This window comes from Hypanus sabinus (genome assembly GCF_030144855.1).
Source record: "Hypanus sabinus isolate sHypSab1 chromosome 1 unlocalized genomic scaffold, sHypSab1.hap1 SUPER_1_unloc_1, whole genome shotgun sequence".
Lineage (NCBI taxonomy): Eukaryota > Metazoa > Chordata > Chondrichthyes > Myliobatiformes > Dasyatidae > Hypanus > Hypanus sabinus.
Genome location: NW_026778903.1, coordinates 1,712,400 through 1,732,154, shown reverse-complemented (window position 1 = coordinate 1,732,154; position 19,755 = coordinate 1,712,400).

Here is a 19,755-nt window from a genome sequence, read left to right as displayed (position 1 = left end):
TGGGGGAGAGGGTGGGTCAGAGTGTGGGGGAGAGGGTTGGTCAGAGTGTGGGGGAAACGCTGGGTTAGAGTGCGGGGGAGAGGGTGGGTGTGTGTGGGGGAGAATCTGGGTTAGAGTGTGGGGGAGAGGAAGGGTTAGAGTGTGGGGGAGAGGGTTGGTCAGAGTGTTGGGGAGAGGGTGGGTTAGAGTGCGGGGGAGAGGGGTGGGTGTGTGTGGGGGAGAAGCTGGGTTAGAGTGTGGGGGAGAGGAAGGGTTAGAGTGTGGGGGAGAGGGTGGGTTAGAGTGTGGGGGAGAGGGTGGGTTAGAGTGTTGGGGAGAGGGTGGGGTCAGAGTGTGGGGCAGAGGGTGGGTTAGAGTCTGGTTGAGAGGAAGGGTTAGAGTGTGGGGGAGGGTGGGTTAGAATGTGGGGGAGAGGGTGGGATAGAGTGTGGGGGAGAGAGTTGGTATGTGTGGGGGAGAGGGTGGGTCAGAGTGTGGGGGAGGGTGGGTCAGAGTATGGGGGAGAGGGTGGATTAGAGTGTGGAGGAGAAGGTGGGTCAGAGTGTGGGGGAGAGGGTGTGCCAGAGTGTGGGGGAGAGGGTGCGTCAGAGTGTGGGGGAGAGGGTGTGTTAGAGTGTGGGGGAGAAGGTGGGTTTGAGTGTGGGGGAGAGAGTATTTGTGTGTGGGGGAGAAGGTGGGGTCAGAGTGTGGGGGAGAGGGTTGGTCAGAGTGTGGGGGTGGGTTAGAGTGCGGGGGAGAAGGTAGGTCAGAGTGTGGGGGGGTGGGTGGGTTAGAGTTTCGGGGAGAACGTGGGTTAGAGTGCGGGGGAGAGGGTGGGTCAGAGTGTGGGGGGAGAGCGTGGGTTAGAGTGTTTGGGAGAGGGTGGGTCAGAGTGTTTGGGAGAGGGTGGGTCAGAGTGTGGGGGAGAAGTTGCGTCAGAGTGTGGAGAGAGGGTGGGTTAGAGTGTGGAGAAGAAGGTTGGTCAGAGTGTGGGGGAGAGGGTGGGATAGAGAGTGGGGGAGAGGGTAGGTTAGAGTGGGGGGAGAGGGTGGGTTAGAGTGCGGGGGAGAGGGTGTGTATGTGTGGGGGAGAGGGTGGGTCAGAGTGTGGGGGCGAAGCTGGGTCAGAGTGTGGGGGAGAAGGTGTGTCAGAGTGTGGGGGAGAGGGTGGGTTAGAGTGTGGGGGAGAAGGTGGGTTAGAGTGCGGGGGAGGGTGGGTTAGAGAGTGGGGGGAGAACGTGGGTTAGAGTGTGGGGGGAGAGGGTGGGTCAGAGTGTGGGGGAGAGGGTTGGTCAGAGTGTGGGGAAGAGGGTGGTTTAGAGTGCGGGGGAGAAGGTGGGTCAGAGAGTGGGGGAGGGTGGGTTAGAGTGTGGGGGAGACGGTGGGTCAGAGTGTGGGGGGAGAGGGTGGGGTCAGAGTGTGGGGGAGATGGTGGGTCAGAGTGTGGAGAAGAGGGTGGGTCAGAGTGTGGGGGAGAGGAAGGGTTAGAGTGTGGGGGAGAAGGTGGGTTTGAGTGTGGGGGAGAGGGTGGGTCAGAGTGTGTGGGAGAGGGTGTGTCAGAGTGTGGGGGGAGGGTGGGTCAGAGTGTGGGGGAGAGGAAGGGTTAGAGTGTGGGGGAGAGGGTGGGTTAGCGAGTGGGGGATAGGGTGGGTCAGAGTGTGGGGGAGAGGGCGGGTCAGAGTGTGGGGGATAGGGTGGGTCAGAGTGTGGGGGAGAGGGTGGGGTTGAGTGTGGGGGAGAGGGTAGGTCAGAGTGCGGGGAGGGGGAGAGGGTGGGTTAGAGTCTGGGGGAGAGGGTGGGATAGACTGTGGTGGAGAAGGTGGGTTAGAGTGCGGGGGAGAAGTTGGGTAACAGTGTGGGGGAGAGGGTGGGTCAGAGTGTGGGGGAGAGGGTGGGGTCAGAGTGTGGGGGAGAGGGTGGGTTAGAGTGCGAGGGAGAGGAAGTGTTACAATGCGGGGGAGAGGAAGTGTTAGAGTGCGGGGGACAGGGTGGGTCAGAGTGTAGGGGAGATGGTGGGTCAGAGTGTGAGGGAGGGTGGGTCGGAGTGTGGGGGGATAGGGTGGGTTAGAGTGTGGGGAGAAGGTGGGTTAGAGTGTGGGGGCGAAGGTGGGTCAGAGTGCGGGGTGAGAGGGGTGGGTATGTGTGGGGGAGAAGGTGGGTCATAGTATTGGAGTGAAGGTGGGTCAGAGTGTGGGGGAGTGGGGTGGGTCAGAGTGTGGGGGAGAGGTTGGGTTAGAGTGTGGGGCAGAAGGTGGGTTAGAGTGTGGGAGAGAGGGTGGGTTAGAGTGCGAGGGAGAGGAAGTGTTACAGTGCGGGGGAGAGGAAGTGTTAGAGTGCGGGGGACAGGGTGGGTCAGAGTGTAGGGGAGATGGTGGGTCAGAGTGTGAGGGAGGGTGGGTCGGAGTGTGGGGGATAGGGTGGGTTAGAGTGTGGGGAGAAGGTGGGTTAGAGTGTGGGGGCGAAGGTGGGTCAGAGTGCGGGGTGAGAGGGTGGGTATGTGTGGGGGAGAAGGTGGGTCATAGTATTGGAGTGAAGGTGGGTCAGAGTGTGGGGGAGAGGGTGGGTCAGAGTGTGGGGGAGAGGTTGGGTTAGAGTGTGGGGCAGAAGGTGGGTTAGAGTGTGGGAGAGAGGGTGTGTCAGCATGTTGGGGGAGAGGGTGGGTTAGAGTGCGGGGGAGAAGGTGGGTTAGAGTATGGGGGAGAGGGTGGGTCAGAGTGTGGGGGAGAGGGTGGGTCAGAGTGTGGGGGAGAGGGTGGGTTAGAGTGCGGGGGGAGAGGGTGGGTCAGAGTGTGGGGGAGAGGGTGGGTTTAGAGTGCGGGGGAGAGGGTGGGTCAGAGTGTGGGGGAGAGGGTGGGTTAGAGTGTGTGGGAGAGGGTGGGTTAGAGTGTGGGGGAGAGGGTGGGTCAGATTGTGGGGGAGAGGGTGGGTTAGAGTGTGGGGGAGACGTTGGGTTAGAGTGCGGGGAAGAGGGTGGGTTAAAGAGTGGGGGAGAGGGTGGGTCAGAGTGTGGGGGAGAGGGTGGGTTAGAGTGCGGGGGAGATGGTGGGTCAGAGTGTGGGAGAGAGGGTGGGTCAGAGTGTGGGGGATAGGGTGGGTTAGAGTGTGGGTGGGTCAGAGTGTGGTGGAGAGGGTGGGTTAGAGTGCGGGGGAGAAGTTGGGTTAGAGTGTGGGGGAGAGGGTGGGTCAGAGAGTGGGGGAGAGGGTGGGTTAGAGTGTGGGGGGAGAGGGTGGGTTAGAGTGTTGGGGTGGGTGGGTTAGAGTGTGGGGGAGAGGGTGGGTCAGAGTGTGGGGGGAGAGGGTGGGTTAGAGTGTAGGGGAGAGGGAGGGTCAGAGTGTGGGGCAGAGGGTGGGTTAGAGTGTGGGGGAGAGGAAGGGTTAGAGTGTGGGGGAGAGGGTGGGTTAGAGTGCGGGGGAGAGGGTGGGTTAGAGTGTGGTTGAGAGGAAGGGTCAGAGTGTGGGGGAGGGTGGGTTAGAGTGTGGGGGGAGAGGGTGGGATAGAGTGTGGGGGCGAAGTTGGGTCCGAGTGTGGAGAGAGGGTGGATTAGAGTGTGGAGGAGAAGGTGGGTTAGAGTGCGGGGAGAGGGTGGGTATGTGTGGGGGAGAGGGTGGGTCAGAGTGTGGGGGAGGGTGGGTCAGAATATGGGGGAGAGGGTGGGTCAGAGTGTGGGGGAGGGTGGGTCAGAGTATGGGGGAGAGGGTGGATTAGAGTGTTGAGGAGAAGGTGGGTCAGAGTGTGGGGGAGAGGGTGGGCCAGTGTGTGGGGGCGAAGCTGGGTCAGAGTGTGGGGGAGAGGGTGCGTCAGAGTGTGGGGGGGTGCATCAGAGTGTGGGGGAGAGGGTGGGTTAGAGTGTGGGGAGAGGGTGGGTTAGAGTGTGGGGAAGAAGGTGGGTTAGAGTGTGCGGGAGAAGGTGGGTTAGAGTGTGGGGGAGAGGGTTGGTCAGAGTGCGGGGGAGGGTGGGTATGTGTGGGGGAGAAGTTGGGTCAGAGTATTGGAGCGAAGGTGGGTCAGAGTATGGGGGAGAGGATGGGTCAGAGTGTGTGGGATAAGGTGGGTTAGAGTGTGGGGGAGAGGGTGGGTCAGAGTGTGGGGGAGAGGGTGGGTCAGAGTGTGGGGTAGAGGGTGGGTCAGTGTGTGGGTCACAGTGCAGGGGAGAAGGTGGGTTAAAGAGTGTGGGCGAGAGGGTGGGTCAGAGTGTGGGGAGAGGGTGGGTTTGAGTGTGGGGGAGAGGGTGGGTCAGAGTGCAGGGTTGAAGGTGGGTCAGAGTGTGGGGAGAGGGTGGGTCAGAGTGTGGGGGAGTGGGTGGGTCAGAGTGTGGGGGAGAGGGTGGGTTTGAGTGTGCGGGAGAGGGTGGGTTAGAGTGTGGGGGAGAGAATGGGTTTGAGAGTGGGGGAGAGGGTGGGTTAGAGTGTGGGGGAGAGGGTGGGTCAGAGTGTGGGGGAGAGGAAGGGTTAGAGTGTGGGGGAGAAGCTGGGTTAGAGTGTGGGGGAGAGGGTGGGTCAGAGTGTGGGGGAGAGGAAGGGTTAGAGTGTGGGGGAGAGGGTGGGTTTGAGTGTGGGGGACAGGGTGGGTCAGAGTGTGGGGGAGAAGGTGGGTCAGTGTGGGGGAGAGGAAGGGTTAGAGTGTGGGGGAGAAGCTGGGTTAGAGTGTGGGGGAGAGGGTGGGTCAGAGTGTGGGGGAGAGGAAGGGTTAGAGTGTGGGGAGAAGCTGGGTTAGAGTGTGGGGGAGAGGGTGGGTCAGAGTGTGGGGGAGAAGGTGGGTTAGAGTGTGGGGGAGAGGGTGGGTCAGAGTGTGGGGGAGAGGGTGGGTCAGAGTGTGGGGGAGAGGGTGGGTTAGAGTGTGGGGGAGAGGGTGGGTCAGAGTGTGGGGGAGAGTGTGGGTTAGAGTGTGGGGAGAAGATGGGTCAGAGTTTGGGGGAGAGGGTGGGTTAGAGTGTGGGGGAGAGGGTGGGTTAGAGTGTGGGGAAGAAGGTGGGTTAGAGTGTGCGGGAGAAGTTGGGTTAGAGTGTGGGGGAGAGGTTGGTCAGAGTGCGGGGGAGAGGGTGGGTATGTGTGGGGGAGAAGTTGGGTCAGAGTATTGGAGCGAAGGTGGGTCAGAGTGTGGGGAAGAAGGTGGGTTTTGAATGCGGGGGAGAAGGTGTGTTAGAGTGTGGGGGAGAGGGTGGGTCAGAGTGCGGGGGAGAGGGTGGGTTAGAGTGTGGGGGAGAAGGTGGGTTAGAGTGTATGGGAAAGGGTGGGTCAGAGTGTGGGGGAGTGTGGGTTAGAGTGTGGGGGAGGGTGGTTCGAGTGTGGGGGAGAGGGTGGGTTTGAGTTTGGGAGAGAGGGTGGGTCAGACTGTTGGGGGAGAGGGTGGGTTAGAGTGTGGGGGAGAGCGTGGATTAGAGTGTAGGGGAGAGGGTGGGTCAGAGTGTGGGGGAGAGGGTGGGTTTGAGTGTGGGAGAGAGGGTGGGTCAGACTGTTGGGGGAGAGGGTGGGTTTGAGTGTGGGGGAGACGTTGGGTTAGAGTGTGGTGGAGAGGGTGGGTCAGAGTGTGGGGGAGAGGGTGGGTTTGATTGTGGGGGAGAGGGTGGGTCACAGTGCAGGGGAGAAGGTGGGTTAGAGTGTGGGCGAGAGGGTGGGTCAGAGTGTGGGGGAGACGGGTGGGTTTGAGTGTGGGGGAGAGGGTGGGTCAGAGTGTGGGGGAGAGGGTGGGTTTGAGTGTGGGGGAGAGGGTGGGTCAGAGTGCAGGGGAGAAGGTGGGTCAGAGTGTGGGGGAGAGGGTGGGTTAGAGTGTGGGGGAGAGGGTGGGTCAGAGTGTGGGGGAGAGGGTGGGTTTGAGTGTGGGGGAGAGGGTGGGTCAGAGTGTGGGGGAGAGGGTGGGTCAGAGTGTGGGGGAGAGGGTGGGTCAGAGTGTGGGGGGAGGGTGGGTCAGAGTGTGGGGGAGAGGGTGGGTTTGAGTGTGGGGGAGGGTGGGTCAGAGTGTGGGGGAGAGAATGGGTTTGAGTGTGGGGGAGAGGGTGGGTTAGAGTGTGGGGGAGAGGGTGGGTCAGAGCGTGGGGGAGAGGAAGGGTTAGAGTGTGGGGGAGAGGGTGGGTTAGAGTGTGGGGGAGAGGGTGGGTCAGAGTGTGGGGGAGAGGGTGGGTCAGAGTGTGGGGGAGAGGAAGGGTTAGAGTGTGGGGGAGAAGCTGGGTTAGAGTGTGGGGGAGAGGGTGGGTCAGAGTGTGGGGGAGAGGAAGGGTTAGAGTGTGGGGGAGAGGGTGGGTTTGAGTGTGGGGGACAGGGTGGGTCAGAGTGTGGGGGAGAGGGTGGGTCAGTGTGGGGAGAGGAAGGGTTAGAGTGTGGGGGAGAAGCTGGGTTAGAGTGTGGGGGAGAGGGTGGGTCAGAGTGTGTGGGAGAAGGTGGGTTAGAGTGTGGGGGAGAGGGTAGGTCAGAGTGTGGGGGAGAGGGTGGGTCAGTGTGTGGGGGAGACGGTGGGTCAGAGTGTGGGGGAGAGGGTGGGTCAGAGTGCGGGGGAGAGGGTGGGTTAGAGTGTGGGGGAGAAGGAGGGTTAGAGTGCGGGTGATAGGGTGGGTCAGAGTGTGGGGGAGAGGGTGGGTCAGAGTGTGGGGGAGCTAGTGCGTTAGAGTGTAGGGGAGAAGGTGGGTCAGAGTGTGGGGGAGAGGGTCGGTTAGAGTTTGGGGGAGAAGGTGGGTCAGAATGTGGGGGAGAGGGTGGGTCAGAGTGTGGGGTAGAGGGTGGGTTAGAGTGTGGGGGAGAGGGTGGGTTAGAGTGTGGGGGAGAGGGTGGTTCAGAGTGTGGAGGAGAAGGTGGGTCAGAGTGTGGGGAGAGGGTGGGTTAGAGTGTGGGGGAGAGGGTGGGTTAGAGTGTGGGGGAGTGGGTGGGTCAGAGTGTTGGGGAGAGGGTGGGTCAGAGTGTGGGGGAGAGGGCGGGTTAGAGTGTGGGAGAGAGGGTGGGTCAGAGTGTGGGGGAGAGGGTGGGTTAGAGTGTGGTGGAGAGGGTGGGTTAGAGTGTGGCGGAGAAGATGGGTCAGAGTGTGGGGGAGAGGGTGGGTCAGAGTGTGGGGGAGAGGGTGGGTTTGAGTGTGGGGGAGAGGGTGGGTCAGAGTGCAGGGGAGAAGGTGGGTCAGAGTGTGGGGGAGAGGGTGGGTTAGAGTGTGGGGGAGAGGGTGGGTCAGAGTGTGGGGGAGAGGGTGGGTTTGAGTGTGGGGGAGAGGGTGGGTCAGAGTGTGGGGGAGAGGGTGGGTCAGAGTGTGGGGGAGAGGGTGGGTCAGAGTGTGGGGGAGGGTGGGTCAGAGTGTGGGGGAGAGGGTGGGTTTGAGTGTGGGGGAGGGTGGGTCAGAGTGTGGGGGAGAGAATGGGTTTGAGTGTGGGTGAGAGGGTGGGTTAGAGTGTGGGGGAGAGGGTGGGTCAGAGCGTGGGGGAGAGGAAGGGTTAGAGTGTGGGGGAGAGGGTGGGTTAGAGTGTGGGGGAGAGGGTGGGTCAGAGTGTGGGGGAGAGGGTGGGTCAGAGTGTGGGGGAGAGGAAGGGTTAGAGTGTGGGGGAGAAGCTGGGTCAGAGTGTGGGGGAGAGGGTGGGTTAGAGTGTGGGGGAGAGGGTGGTTAGAGTGTGGGGAAGAAGGTGGGTTAGAGTGTGCGGGAGAAGGTGGGTTAGAGTGTGGGGGAGAGGGTTGGTCAGAGTGCGGGGGAGAGGGTGGGTATGTGTGGGGGAGAAGTTGGGTCAGAGTATTGGAGCGAAGGTGGGTCAGAGTATGGGGGAGAGGATGGGTCAGAGTGTGTGGGATAAGGTGGGTTAGAGTGTGGGGGAGAGGGTGGGTCAGAGTGTGGGGGAGAGGGTGGGTCAGTGTGTGGGTCACAGTGCAGGGGAGAAGGTGGGTTAGAGTGTGGGCGAGAGGGTGGGTCAGAGTGTGGGGGAGAGGGTGGGTTTGAGTGTGGGGAGAGGGTGGGTCAGAGTGCAGGGTTGAAGGTGGGTCAGAGTGTGGGGGAGAGGGTGGGTCAGAGTGTGGGGGAGTGGGTGGGTCAGAGTGTGGGGGAGGGTGGGTCAGAGTGTGGGGGAGAGGGTGGGTTTGAGTGTGCGGGAGAGGGTGGGTTAGAGTGTGGGGGAGAGAATGGGTTTGAGAGTGGGGGAGAGGGTGGGTTAGAGTGTGGGGGAGAGGGTGGGTCAGAGTGTGGGGGAGAGGAAGGGTTAGAGTGTGGGGGAGAAGCTGGGTTAGGGTGTGGGGAGAGGGTGGGTCAGAGTGTGGGGGAGAGGAAGGGTTAGAGTGTGGGGGAGAGGGTGGGTTTGAGTGTGGGGGACAGGGTGGGTCAGAGTGTGGGGGAGAAGGTGGGTCAGTGTGGGGGAGAGGAAGGGTTAGAGTGTGGGGGAGAAGCTGGGTTAGAGTGTGGGGGAGAGGGTGGGTCAGAGTGTGGGGGAGAGGAAGGGTTAGAGTGTGGGGGAGAAGCTGGGTTAGAGTGTGGGGGAGAGGGTGGGTCAGAGTGTGGGGGAGAAGGTGGGTTAGAGTGTGGGGGAGAGGGTGGGTCAGAGTGTGGGGGAGAGGGTTGGTCAGAGTGCGGGGGAGAGGGTGGGTATGTGTGGGGGAGAAGTTGGGTCAGAGTATTGGAGCGAAGGTGGGTCAGAGTGTGGGAAGAAGGTGGGTTTTGAATGCGGGGGAGAAGGTGTGTTAGAGTGTGGGGAGAGGGTGGGTCAGAGTGCGGGGGAGAGGGTGGGTTAGAGTGTGGGGGAGAAGGTGGGTTAGAGTGTATGGGAAAGGGTGGGTCAGAGTGTGGGGGAGTGTGGGTTAGAGTGTGGGGGAGGGTGGGTTCGAGTGTGGGGGAGAGGGTGGGTTTGAGTTTGGGAGAGAGGGTGGGTCAGACTGTTGGGGGAGAGGGTGGGTTAGAGTGTGGGGGAGAGCGTGGATTAGAGTGTAGGGGAGAGGGTGGGTCAGTGTGGGGGAGAGGGTGGGTTTGAGTGTGGGAGAGAGGGTGGGTCAGACTGTTGGGGGAGAGGGTGGGTTTGAGTGTGGGGGAGACGTTGGGTTAGAGTGTGGTGGAGAGGGTGGGTCAGAGTGTGGGGGAGAGGGTGGGTTTGAGTGTGGGGGAGAGGGTGGGTCACAGTGCAGGGGAGAAGGTGGGTTAGAGTGTGGGCGAGAGGGTGGGTCAGAGTGTGGGGGAGAGGGTGGGTTTGAGTGTGGGGGAGAGGGTGGGTCAGAGTGTGGGGGAGAGGGTGGGTTTGAGTGTGGGGGAGAGGGTGGGTCAGAGTGCAGGGGAGAAGGTGGGTCAGAGTGTGGGGGAGAGGGTGGGTTAGAGTGTGGGGGAGAGGGTGGGTCAGAGTGTGGGGGAGAGGGTGGTTTTGAGTGTGGGGGAGAGGGTGGGTCAGAGTGTGGGGGAGAGGGTGGGTCAGAGTGTGGGGGAGAGGGTGGGTCAGAGTGTGGGGGAGGGTGGGTCAGAGTGTGGGGGAGAGGGTGGGTTTGAGTGTGGGGGAGGGTGGGTCAGAGTGTGGGGGAGAGAATGGGTTTGAGTGTGGGGGAGAGGGTGGGTTAGAGTGTGGGGGAGAGGGTGGGTCAGAGCGTGGGGGAGAGGAAGGGTTAGAGTGTGGGGGAGAGGGTGGGTTAGAGTGTGGGGGAGAGGGTGGGTCAGAGTGTGGGGGAGAGGGTGGGTCAGAGTGTGGGGGAGAGGAAGGGTTAGAGTGTGGGGGAGAAGCTGGGTTAGAGTGTGGGGGAGAGGGTGGGTCAGAGTGTGGGGGAGAGGAAGGGTTAGAGTGTGGGGGAGAGGGTGGGTTTGAGTGTGGGGGACAGGGTGGGTCAGAGTGTGGGGGGGAGAGGGTGGGTCAGTGTGGGGGAGAGGAAGGGTTAGAGTGTGGGGGAGAGGGTGGGTCAGAGTGCGGGGGAGAGGGTGGGTCAGAGTGTGTGGGAGAAGGTGGGTTAGAGTGTGGGGGAGAGGGTAGGTCAGAGTGTGGGGGAGAGGGTGGGTCAGTGTGTGGGGGAGACGGTGGGTCAGAGTGTGGGGGAGAGGGTGGGTCAGAGTGCGGGGGAGAGGGTGGGTTAGAGTGTGGGGGAGAAGGAGGGTTAGAGTGCGGGTGATAGGGTGGGTCAGAGTGTGGGGGAGAGGGTGGGTCAGAGTGTGCGGGGAGAGGGTCGGTTAGAGTTTGGGGGAGAAGGTGGGTCAGAATGTGGGGGAGAGGGTGGGTCAGAGTGTGGGGTAGAGGGTGGGTTAGAGTGTGGGGAGAGGGGTGGGTTAGAGTGTGGGGGAGAGGGTGGTTCAGAGTGTGGAGGAGAAGGTGGGTCAGAGTGTGGGGGAGAGGGTGGGTTAGAGTGTGGGGGAGAGGGTGGGTTAGAGTGTGGGGGAGTGGGTGGGTCAGAGTGTTGGGGAGAGGGTGGGTCAGAGTGTGGGGGAGAGGGCCGGTTAGAGTGTGGAAGAGAGGGTGGGTCAGAGTGTGGGGGAGAGGGTGGGTTAGAGTGTGGTGGAGAGGGTGGGTTAGAGTGTGGCGGAGAAGATGGGTCAGAGTGTGGGGGAGAGGGTGGGTCAGAGTGTGGGGGAGAGGGTGGGTTTGAGTGTGGGGGAGAGGGTGGGTCAGAGTGCAGGGGAGAAGGTGGGTCAGAGTGAGGGGGAGAGGGTGGGTTAGAGTGTGGGGGAGAGGGTGGGTCAGAGTGTGGGGGAGAGTGTGGGTTTGAGTGTGGGGGAGAGGGTGGGTCAGAGTGTGGGGGAGAGGGTGGGTCAGAGTGTGGGGGAGAGGGTGGGTCAGAGTGTGGGGGAGGGTGGGTCAGAGTGTGGGGGAGAGGGTGGGTCAGAGTGTGTGGGAGAAGGTGGGTTAGAGTGTGGGGGAGAGGGTAGGTCAGAGTGTGGGGGAGAGGGTGGGTTTGAGTGTGGGGGAGAGGGTGGGTCAGAGTGTGGGGGAGAGGGTGGGTCAGAGTGTGGGGGAGAGGGTGGGTCAGAGTGTGGGGGAGGGTGGGTCAGAGTGTGGGGGAGAGGGTGGGTTTGAGTGTGGGGGAGGGTGGGTCAGAGTGTGGGGGAGAGAATGGGGTTTGAGTGTGGGGGAGAGGGTGGGTTAGAGTGTGGGGGAGAGGGTGGGTCAGAGCGTGGGGGAGAGGAAGGGTTAGAGTGTGGGGGAGAGGGTGGGTTAGAGTGTGGGGGAGAGGGTGGGTCAGAGTGTGGGGGAGAGGGTGGGTCAGAGTGTGGGGGAGAGGAAGGGTTAGAGTGTGGGGGAGAAGCTGGGTTAGAGTGTGGGGGAGAGGGTGGGTCAGAGTGTGGGGGAGAGGAAGGGTTAGAGTGTGGGGGAGAGGGTGGGTTTGAGTGTGGGGGACAGGGTGGGTCAGAGTGTGGGGGAGAGGGTGGGTCAGTGTGGGGGAGAGGAAGGGTTAGAGTGTGGGGGAGAGGGTGGGTCAGAGTGCGGGGGAGAGGGTGGGTCAGAGTGTGTGGGAGAAGGTGGGTTAGAGTGTGGGGGAGAGGGTAGGTCAGAGTGTGGGGGAGAGGGTGGGTCAGTGTGTGGGGGAGACGGTGGGTCAGAGTGTGGGGGAGAGGGTGGGTCAGAGTGCGGGGGAGAGGGTGGGTTAGAGTGTGGGGGAGAAGGAGGGTTAGAGTGCGGGTGATAGGGTGGGTCAGAGTGTGGGGGAGCTAGTGCGTTAGAGTGTAGGGGAGAAGGTGGGTCAGAGTGTGGGGGAGAGGGTCGGTTAGAGTTTGGGGGAGAAGGTGGGTCAGAATGTGGGGGAGAGGGTGGGTCAGAGTGTGGGGTAGAGGGTGGGTTAGAGTGTGGGGGAGAGGGTGGGTTAGAGTGTGGGGGAGAGGGTGGTTCAGAGTGTGGAGGAGAAGGTGGGTCAGAGTGTGGGGGAGAGGGTGGGTTAGAGTGTGGGGGAGAGGGTGGGTTAGAGTGTGGGGGAGTGGGTGGGTCAGAGTGTTGGGGAGAGGGTGGGTCAGAGTGTGGGGGAGAGGGCGGGTTAGAGTGTGTGAGAGAGGGTGGGTCAGAGTGTGGGGGAGAGGGTGGGTTAGAGTGTGGTGGAGAGGGTGGGTTAGAGTGTGGCGGAGAAGATGGGTCAGAGTGTGGGGGAGAGGGTGGGTCAGAGTGTGGGGGAGAGGGTGGGTTTGAGTGTGGGGGAGAGGGTGGGTCAGAGTGCAGGGGAGAAGGTGGGTCAGAGTGAGGGGAGAGGGTGGGTTAGAGTGTGGGGGAGAGGGTGGGTCAGAGTGTGGGGGAGAGGGTGGGTTTGAGTGTGGGGGAGAGGGTGGGTCAGAGTGTGTGGGAGAGGGTGGGTCAGAGTGTGGGGGAGGGTGGGTCAGAGTGTGGGGGAGAGGGTGGGTCAGAGTATTGGAGCGAAGGTGGGTCAGAGTGTGGGGAAGAAGGTGGGTTTTGAATGCGGGGGAGAAGGTGTGTTAGAGTGTGGGGGAGAGGGTGGGTCAGAGTGCGGGGGAGAGGGTGGGTTAGAGTGTGGGGGAGAAGGTGGGTTAGAGTGTATGGGAAAGGGTGGGTCAGAGTGTGGGGGAGTGTGGGTTAGAGTGTGGGGGAGGGTGGGTTCGAGTGTGGGGGAGAGGGTGGGTTTGAGTTTGGGAGAGAGGGTGGGTCAGACTGTTGGGGGAGAGGGTGGGTTAGAGTGTGGGGGAGAGCGTGGATTAGAGTGTAGGGGAGAGGGTGGGTCAGAGTGTGGGGGAGAGGGTGGGTTTGAGTGTGGGAGAGAGGGTGGGTCAGACTGTTGGGGGAGAGGGTGGGTTTGAGTGTGGGGGAGACGTTGGGTTAGAGTGTGGTGGAGAGGGTGGGTCAGAGTGTGGGGGAGAGGGTGGGTTTGAGTGTGGGGGAGAGGGTGGGTCACAGTGCAGGGGAGAAGGTGGGTTAGAGTGTGGGCGAGAGGGTGGGTCAGAGTGTGGGGGAGAGGGTGGGTTTGAGTGTGGGGGAGAGGGTGGGTTAGAGTGTGGCGGAGAAGATGGGTCAGAGTGTGGGGGAGAGGGTGGGTCAGAGTGTGGGGGAGTGGGTGGGTTTGAGTGTGGGGGAGAGGGTGGGTCAGAGTGCAGGGGAGAAGGTGGGTCAGAGTGAGGGGGAGAGGGTGGGTTAGAGTGTGGGGGAGAGGGTGGGTCAGAGTGTGGGGGAGAGGGTGGGTTTGAGTGTGGGGGAGAGGGTGGGTCAGAGTGTGTGGGAGAGGGTGGGTCAGAGTGTGGGGGAGGGTGTGTCAGAGTGTGGGGGAGAGGGTGGGTCAGAGTATTGGAGCGAAGGTGGGTCAGAGTGTGGGGAAGAAGGTGGGTTTTGAATGCGGGGGAGAAGGTGTGTTAGAGTGTGGGGGAGAGGGTGGGTCAGAGTGCGGGGAGAGGGTGGGTTAGAGTGTGGGGGAGAAGGTGGGTTAGAGTGTATGGGAAAGGGTGGGTCAGAGTGTGGGGGAGTGTGGGTTAGAGTGTGGGGGAGGGTGGGTTCGAGTGTGGGGGAGAGGGTGGGTTTGAGTTTGGGAGAGAGGGTGGGTCAGACTGTTGGGGGAGAGGGTGGGTTTGAGTGTGGGGGACAGGGTGGGTCAGAGTGTGGGGGAGAGGGTGGGTCAGTGTGGGGGAGAGGAAGGGTTAGAGTGTGGGGGGAGAGGGTGGGTCAGAGTGCGGGGGAGAGGGTGGGTCAGAGTGTGTGGGAGAAGGTGGGTTAGAGTGTGGGGGAGAGGGTAGGTCAGAGTGTGGGGGAGAGGGTGGGTCAGTGTGTGGGGGAGACGGTGGGTCAGAGTGTGGGGGAGAGGGTGGGTCAGAGTGCGGGGGAGAGGGTGGGTTAGAGTGTGGGGGAGAAGGAGGGTTAGAGTGCGGGTGATAGGGTGGGTCAGAGTATGGGGGAGAGGGTGGGTCAGAGTGTGGGGGAGCTAGTGCGTTAGAGTGTAGGGGAGAAGGTGGGTCAGAGTGTGGGGGAGAGGGTCGGTTAGAGTTTGGGGGAGAAGGTGGGTCAGAATGTGGGGGAGAGGGTGGGTCAGAGTGTGGGGTAGAGGGTGGGTTAGAGTGTGGGGGAGAGGGTGGGTTAGAGTGTGGGGGAGAGGGGTGGTTCAGAGTGTGGAGGAGAAGGTGGGTCAGAGTGTGGGGGAGAGGGTGGGTTAGAGTGTGGGGGAGAGGGTGGGTTAGAGTGTGGGGGAGTGGGTGGGTCAGAGTGTTGGGGAGAGGGTGGGTCAGAGTGTGGGGGAGAGGGCGGGTTAGAGTGTGGGAGAGAGGGTGGGTCAGAGTGTGGGGGAGAGGGTGGGTTAGAGTGTGGTGGAGAGGGTGGGTTAGAGTGTGGCGGAGAAGATGGGTCAGAGTGTGGGGGAGAGGGTGGGTCAGAGTGTGGGGGAGAGGGTGGGTTTGAGTGTGGGGGAGAGGGTGGGTCAGAGTGCAGGGGCGAAGGTGGGTCAGAGTGAGGGGGAGAGGGTGGGTTAGAGTGTGGGGGAGAGGGTGGGTCAGAGTGTGGGGGAGAGGGTGGGTTTGAGTGTGGGGGAGAGGGTGGGTCAGAGTGTGCGGGAGAGGGTGGGTCAGAGTGTGGGGAGAGGGTGGGTCAGAGTGTGGGGGAGGGTGGGTCAGAGTGTGGGGGAGAGGGTGGGTCAGAGTGTGTGGGAGAAGGTGGGTTAGAGTGTGGGGGAGAGGGTAGGTCAGAGTGTGGGGGAGAGGGTGGGTCAGAGTGTGGGGAGAGGGTGGGTCAGAGTGTGGGGGAGGGTGGGTCAGAGTGTGGGGGAGAGGGGTGGGTTTGAGTGTGGGGGGAGAGGGGGGGGGGTCAGAGTGTGGGGGAGAGGGGTGGGTTTGAGTGTGGGGTAGAGGGTGGGTTTGAGTGTGGGGGGAGAGGGTGGGTCAGAGTGCAGGGTAGAAGGTGGGTCAGAGTGTGGGGGGAGAGGGGTGGGTGTAGAGTGTGGGGGAGAGGGTGGGTCAGAGTGGTGGGGGGAGAGGGTGGGTTTGAGTGTGGGGGAGAGGGGGGGTCAGAGTGTGGGGAGAGTGGTGGGGTCAGAGTGTGGGGGGAGAGGGTGGGTCAGAGTGTGGGGGAGGTTGGGTCAGAGTGTGGGGGAGAGGGTGGGTTTGAGTGTGGGGGAGGGTGGGTCAGAGTGTGGGGGTGAGAATGGGTTTGAGTGTGGGGAGAGGGTGGGTTAGAGTGTGGGGGAGAGGGTGGGTCAGAGCGTGGGGGAGAGGAAGGGTTAGAGTGTGGGGGAGAGGGTGGGTTAGAGTGTGGGGGAGAGGGTGGGTCAGAGTGTGGGGGGAGAGGGTGGGTCAGAGTGTGGGGGAGAGGAAGGGTTAGAGTGTGGGGGAGAAGCTGGGGTGTAGAGTGTGGGGGAGAGGGTGGGTCAGAGTGTGGGGGAGAGGGTGGGTCACAGTGCAGGGGAGAAGTGTGGGCGAGAGGGTGGGTCAGAGTGTGGGGGAGAGGGTGGGTTTGAGTGTGGGGGAGAGGGTGGGTCAGAGTGTGGGGGAGAGGGTGGGTTTGAGTGTGGGGGAGAGGGTGGGTCAGAGTGCAGGGGAGAAGGTGGGTCAGAGTGTGGGGGAGAGGGTGGGTTAGAGTGTGGGGGAGAGGGTGGGTCAGAGTGTGGGGGAGAGGGTGGGTTTGAGTGTGGGGGAGAGGGTGGGTCAGAGTGTGGGGGAGAGGGTGGGTCAGAGTGTGGGGGAGAGGGTCGGTTAGAGTTTGGGGGAGAAGGTGGGTCAGAATGTGGGGGAGAGGGTGGGTCAGAGTGTGGGGTAGAGGGTGGGTTAGAGTGTGGGGGAGAGGGTGGGTTAGAGTGTGGGGGAGAGGGTGGTTCAGAGTGTGGAGGAGAAGGTGGGTCAGAGTGTGGGGGAGAGGGTGGGTTAGAGTGTGGGGGAGAGGGTGGGTTAGAGTGTGGGGGAGTGGGTGGGTCAGAGTGTTGGGGAGAGGGTGGGTCAGAGTGTGGGGGAGAGGGCGGGTTAGAGTGTGGGAGAGAGGGTGGGTCAGAGTGTGGGGGAGAGGGTGGGTTAGAGTGTGGTGGAGAGGGTGGGTTAGAGTGTGGCGGAGAAGATGGGTCAGTGTGTGGGGGAGAGGGTGGGTCAGAGTGTGGGGGAGAGGGTGGGTTTGAGTGTGGGGGAGAGGGTGGGTCAGAGTGCAGGGGAGAAGGTGGGTCAGAGTGTGGGGGAGAGGGTGGGTCAGAGTGTGGGGGAGAGGGTGTGTCAGAGTGTGGGGGAGGGTGGGTCAGAGTGTGGGGGAGAGGGTGGGTTTGAGTGTGGGGGAGGATGGGTCAGAGTGTGGGGGGAGAGAATGGGTTTGAGTGTGGGGGAGAGGGTGGGTTAGAGTGTGGGGGAGAGGGTGGGTCAGAGCGTGGGGGAGAGGAAGGGTTAGAGTGTGGGGGAGAGGGTGGGTTAGAGTGTGGGGGAGAGGGTGGGTCAGAGTGTGGGGGAGAGGGTGGGTCAGAGTGTGGGGGAGAGGAAGGGTTAGAGTGTGGGGGAGAAGCTGGGTTAGAGTGTGGGGGAGAGGGTGGGTCAGAGTGTGGGGGAGAGGGTGGGTCACAGTGCAGGGGAGAAGGTGGGTTAGAGTGTGGGCGAGAGGGTGGGTCAGAGTGTGGGGGAGAGGGTGGGTTTGAGTGTGGGGGAGAGGGTGGGTCAGAGTGTGGGGGAGAGGGTGGGTTTGAGTGTGGGGGAGAGGGTGGGTCAGAGTGCAGGGGAGAAGGTGGGTCAGAGTGTGGGGGAGAGGGTGGGTTAGAGTGTGGGGGAGAGGGTGTGTCAGAGTGTGGGGGAGAGGGTGGGTTTGAGTGTGGGGGAGAGGGTGGGTCAGAGTGTGGGGGAGAGGGTGGGTCAGAGTGTGGGGGAGAGGGTGGGTCAGAGTGTGGGGGAGGGTGGGTCAGAGTGTGGGGGAGAGGGTGGGTTTGAGTGTGGGGGAGGGTGGGTCAGAGTGTGGGGGAGAGAATGGGTTTGAGTGTGGGGGAGAGGGTGGGTTAGAGTGTGGGGGAGAGGGTGGGTCAGAGCGTGGGGGAGAGGAAGGGTTAGAGTGTGGGGGAGAGGGTGGGTTAGAGTGTGGGGGAGAGGGTGGGTCAGAGTGTGGGGGAGAGGGTGGGTCAGAGTGTGGGGGAGAGGAAGGGTTAGAGTGTGGGGGAGAAGCTGGGTTAGAGTGTGGGGGAGAGGGTGGGTCAGAGTGTGGGGGAGAGGAAGGGTTAGAGTGTGGGGGAGAGGGTGGGTTTGAGTGTGGGGGACAGGGTGGGTCAGAGTGTGGGGGAGAGGGTGGGTCAGTGTGGGGGAGAGGAAGGGTTAGAGTGTGGGGGAGAGGGTGGGTCAGAGTGTGTGGGAGAAGGTGGGTTAGAGTGTGGGGGAGAGGGTAGGTCAGAGTGTGGGGGAGAGGGTGGGTCAGTGTGTGGGGGAGACGGTGGCTCAGAGTGTGGGGGAGAGGGTGGGTCAGAGTGCGGGGGAGAGGGTGGGTTAGAGTGTGGGGGAGAAGGAGGGTTAGAGTGCGGGTGATAGGGTGGGTCAGAGTGTGGGGGAGAGGGTGGGTCAGAGTGTGGGGGAGCTAGTGCGTTAGAGTGTAGGGGAGAAGGTGGGTCAGAGTGTGGGGGAGAGGGTCGGTTAGAGTTTGGGGGAGAAGGTGGGTCAGAATGTGGGGGAGAGGGTGGGTCAGAGTGTGGGGTAGAGGGTGGGTTAGAGTGTGGGGGAGAGGGTGGGTTAGAGTGTGGGGGAGAGGGTGGTTCAGAGTGTGGAGGAGAAGGTGGGTCAGAGTGTGGGGGAGAGGGTGGGTTAGAGTGTGGGGGAGAGGGTGGGTTAGAGTGTGGGGGAGTGGGTGGGTCAGAGTGTTGGGGAGAGGGTGGGTCAGAGTGTGGGGGAGAGGGCGGGTTAGAGTGTGGGAGAGAGGGTGGGTCAGAGTGTGGGGGAGAGGGTGGGTTAGAGTGTGGTGGAGAGGGTGGGTTAGAGTGTGGCGGAGAAGATGGGTCAGAGTGTGGGGGAGAGGGTGGGTCAGAGTGTGGGGGAGAGGGTGGGTTTGAGTGTGGGGGAGAGGGTGGGTCAGAGTGCAGGGGAGAAGGTGGGTCAGAGTGTGGGGGAGAGGGTGGGTTAGAGTGTGGGGGAGAGGGTGGGTCAGAGTGTGGGGGAGAGGGTGGGTTTGAGTGTGGGGGAGAGGGTGGGTCAGAGTGTGGGGGAGAGGGTGGGTCAGAGTGTGGGGGAGAGGGTGGGTCAGAGTGTGGGGGAGGGTGGGTCAGAGTGTGGGGGAGAGGGTGGGTTTGAGTGTGGGGGAGGGTGGGTCAGAGTGTGGGGGAGAGAATGGGTTTGAGTGTGGGGGAGAGGGTGGGTTAGAGTGTGGGGGAGAGGGTGGGTCAGAGCGTGGGGGAGAGGAAGGGTTAGAGTGTGGGGGAGAGGGTGGGTTAGAGTGTGGGGGAGAGGGTGGGTCAGAGTGTGGGGGAGAGGGTGGGTCAGAGTGTGGGGGAGAGGAAGGGTTAGAGTGTGGGGGAGAAGCTGGGTTAGAGTGTGGGGGAGAGGGTGGGTCAGAGTGTGGGGGAGAGGAAGGGTTAGAGTGTGGGGGAGAGGGTGGGTTTGAGTGTGGGGGACAGGGTGGGTCAGAGTGTGGGGGAGAGGGTGGGTCAGTGTGGGGGAGAGGAAGGGTTAGAGTGTGGGGGAGAAGCTGGGTTAGAGTGTGGGGGAGAGGGTGGGTCAGAGTGTGTGGGAGAAGGTGGGTTAGAGTGTGGGGGAGAGGGTGGGTCAGAGTGTGGGGGAGAGGGTGGGTCAGTGTGTGGGGGAGACGGTGGGTCAGAGTGTGGGGGAGAGGGTGGGTCAGAGTGCGGGGGAGAGGGTGGGTTAGAGTGTGGGGGAGAAGTAGGGTTAGAGTGCGGGTGATAGGGTGGGTCAGAGTGTGGGGGAGAGGGTGGGTCAGAGTGTGGGGGAGCTAGTGCGTTAGAGTGTGGGGGAGAAGGTGGGTCAGAGTGTGGGGGAGAGGGTCGGTTAGAGTTTGGGGGAGAAGGTGGGTCAGAATGTGGGGGAGAGGGTGGCTCAGAGTGTGGGGTAGAGGGTGGGTTAGAGTGTGGGGGAGAGGGTGGGTTAGAGTGTGGGGGAGAGGGTGGTTCAGAGTGTGGAGGAGAAGGTGGGTCAGAGTGTGGGGGAGAGGGTGGGTTAGAGTGTGGGGGAGAGGGTGGGTTAGAGTGTGGGGGAGTGGGTGGGTCAGAGTGTGGGGGAGAGGGTGGGTCAGAGTGTGGGGGAGAGGGCGGGTTAGAGTGTGGGAGAGAGGGTGGTTCAGAGTGTGGGGGAGAGGGTGGGTTAGAGTGTGGGGGAGAGGGTGGGTTAGAGTGTGGCGGAGAAGATGGGTCAGAGTGTGGGGGAGAGGGTGGGTTAGAGTGTGGGGGAGAGGGTGGGTTAGAGTGTGGGGGAGAAGGTGGGTTAGAGTGTGGGGGAGAGGGTTGGTCAGAGTGCGGGGGAGAGGGTGGGTATGTGTGGGGGAGAAGTTGGGTCAGAGTATTGGAGCGAAGGTGGGTCAGAGTATGGGGGAGAGGATGGGTTAGAGTGTGGAGGAGAGGGTGGGTCAGAGTGTGGGGAAGAAGGTGGGTTTGAATGCGGGGGAGAAGGTGTGTTAGAGTGTGGGGGAGAGGGTGGGTCAGAGTGCGGGGGAGAGGGTGGGTTAGAGTGTGGGGGAGAAGGTGGGTTAGAGTGTATGGGAAAGGGTTGGTCAGAGTGTGGGGGAGAAGGTGGGTTAGAGTGTGGGGGAGGGTGGGTTAGAGTGTGGGGGAGGGTGGGTTCGAGTGTGGGGGAGAGGGTGGGTTTGAGTGTGGGAGAGAGGGTGGGTCAGACTGTTGGGGGACAGGGTGGGTTAGAGTGTGGGGTAGAGTGTGTATTAGAGTGTAGGGGAGAGGGTGGGTCAGAGTGTGGGGGAGAGGGTGGGTTTGAGTGTGGGAGAGAGGGTGGGTCAGACTGTTGGGGGAGAGGGTGGGTTTGAGTGTGGGGGAGACGTTGGGTTAGAGTGTG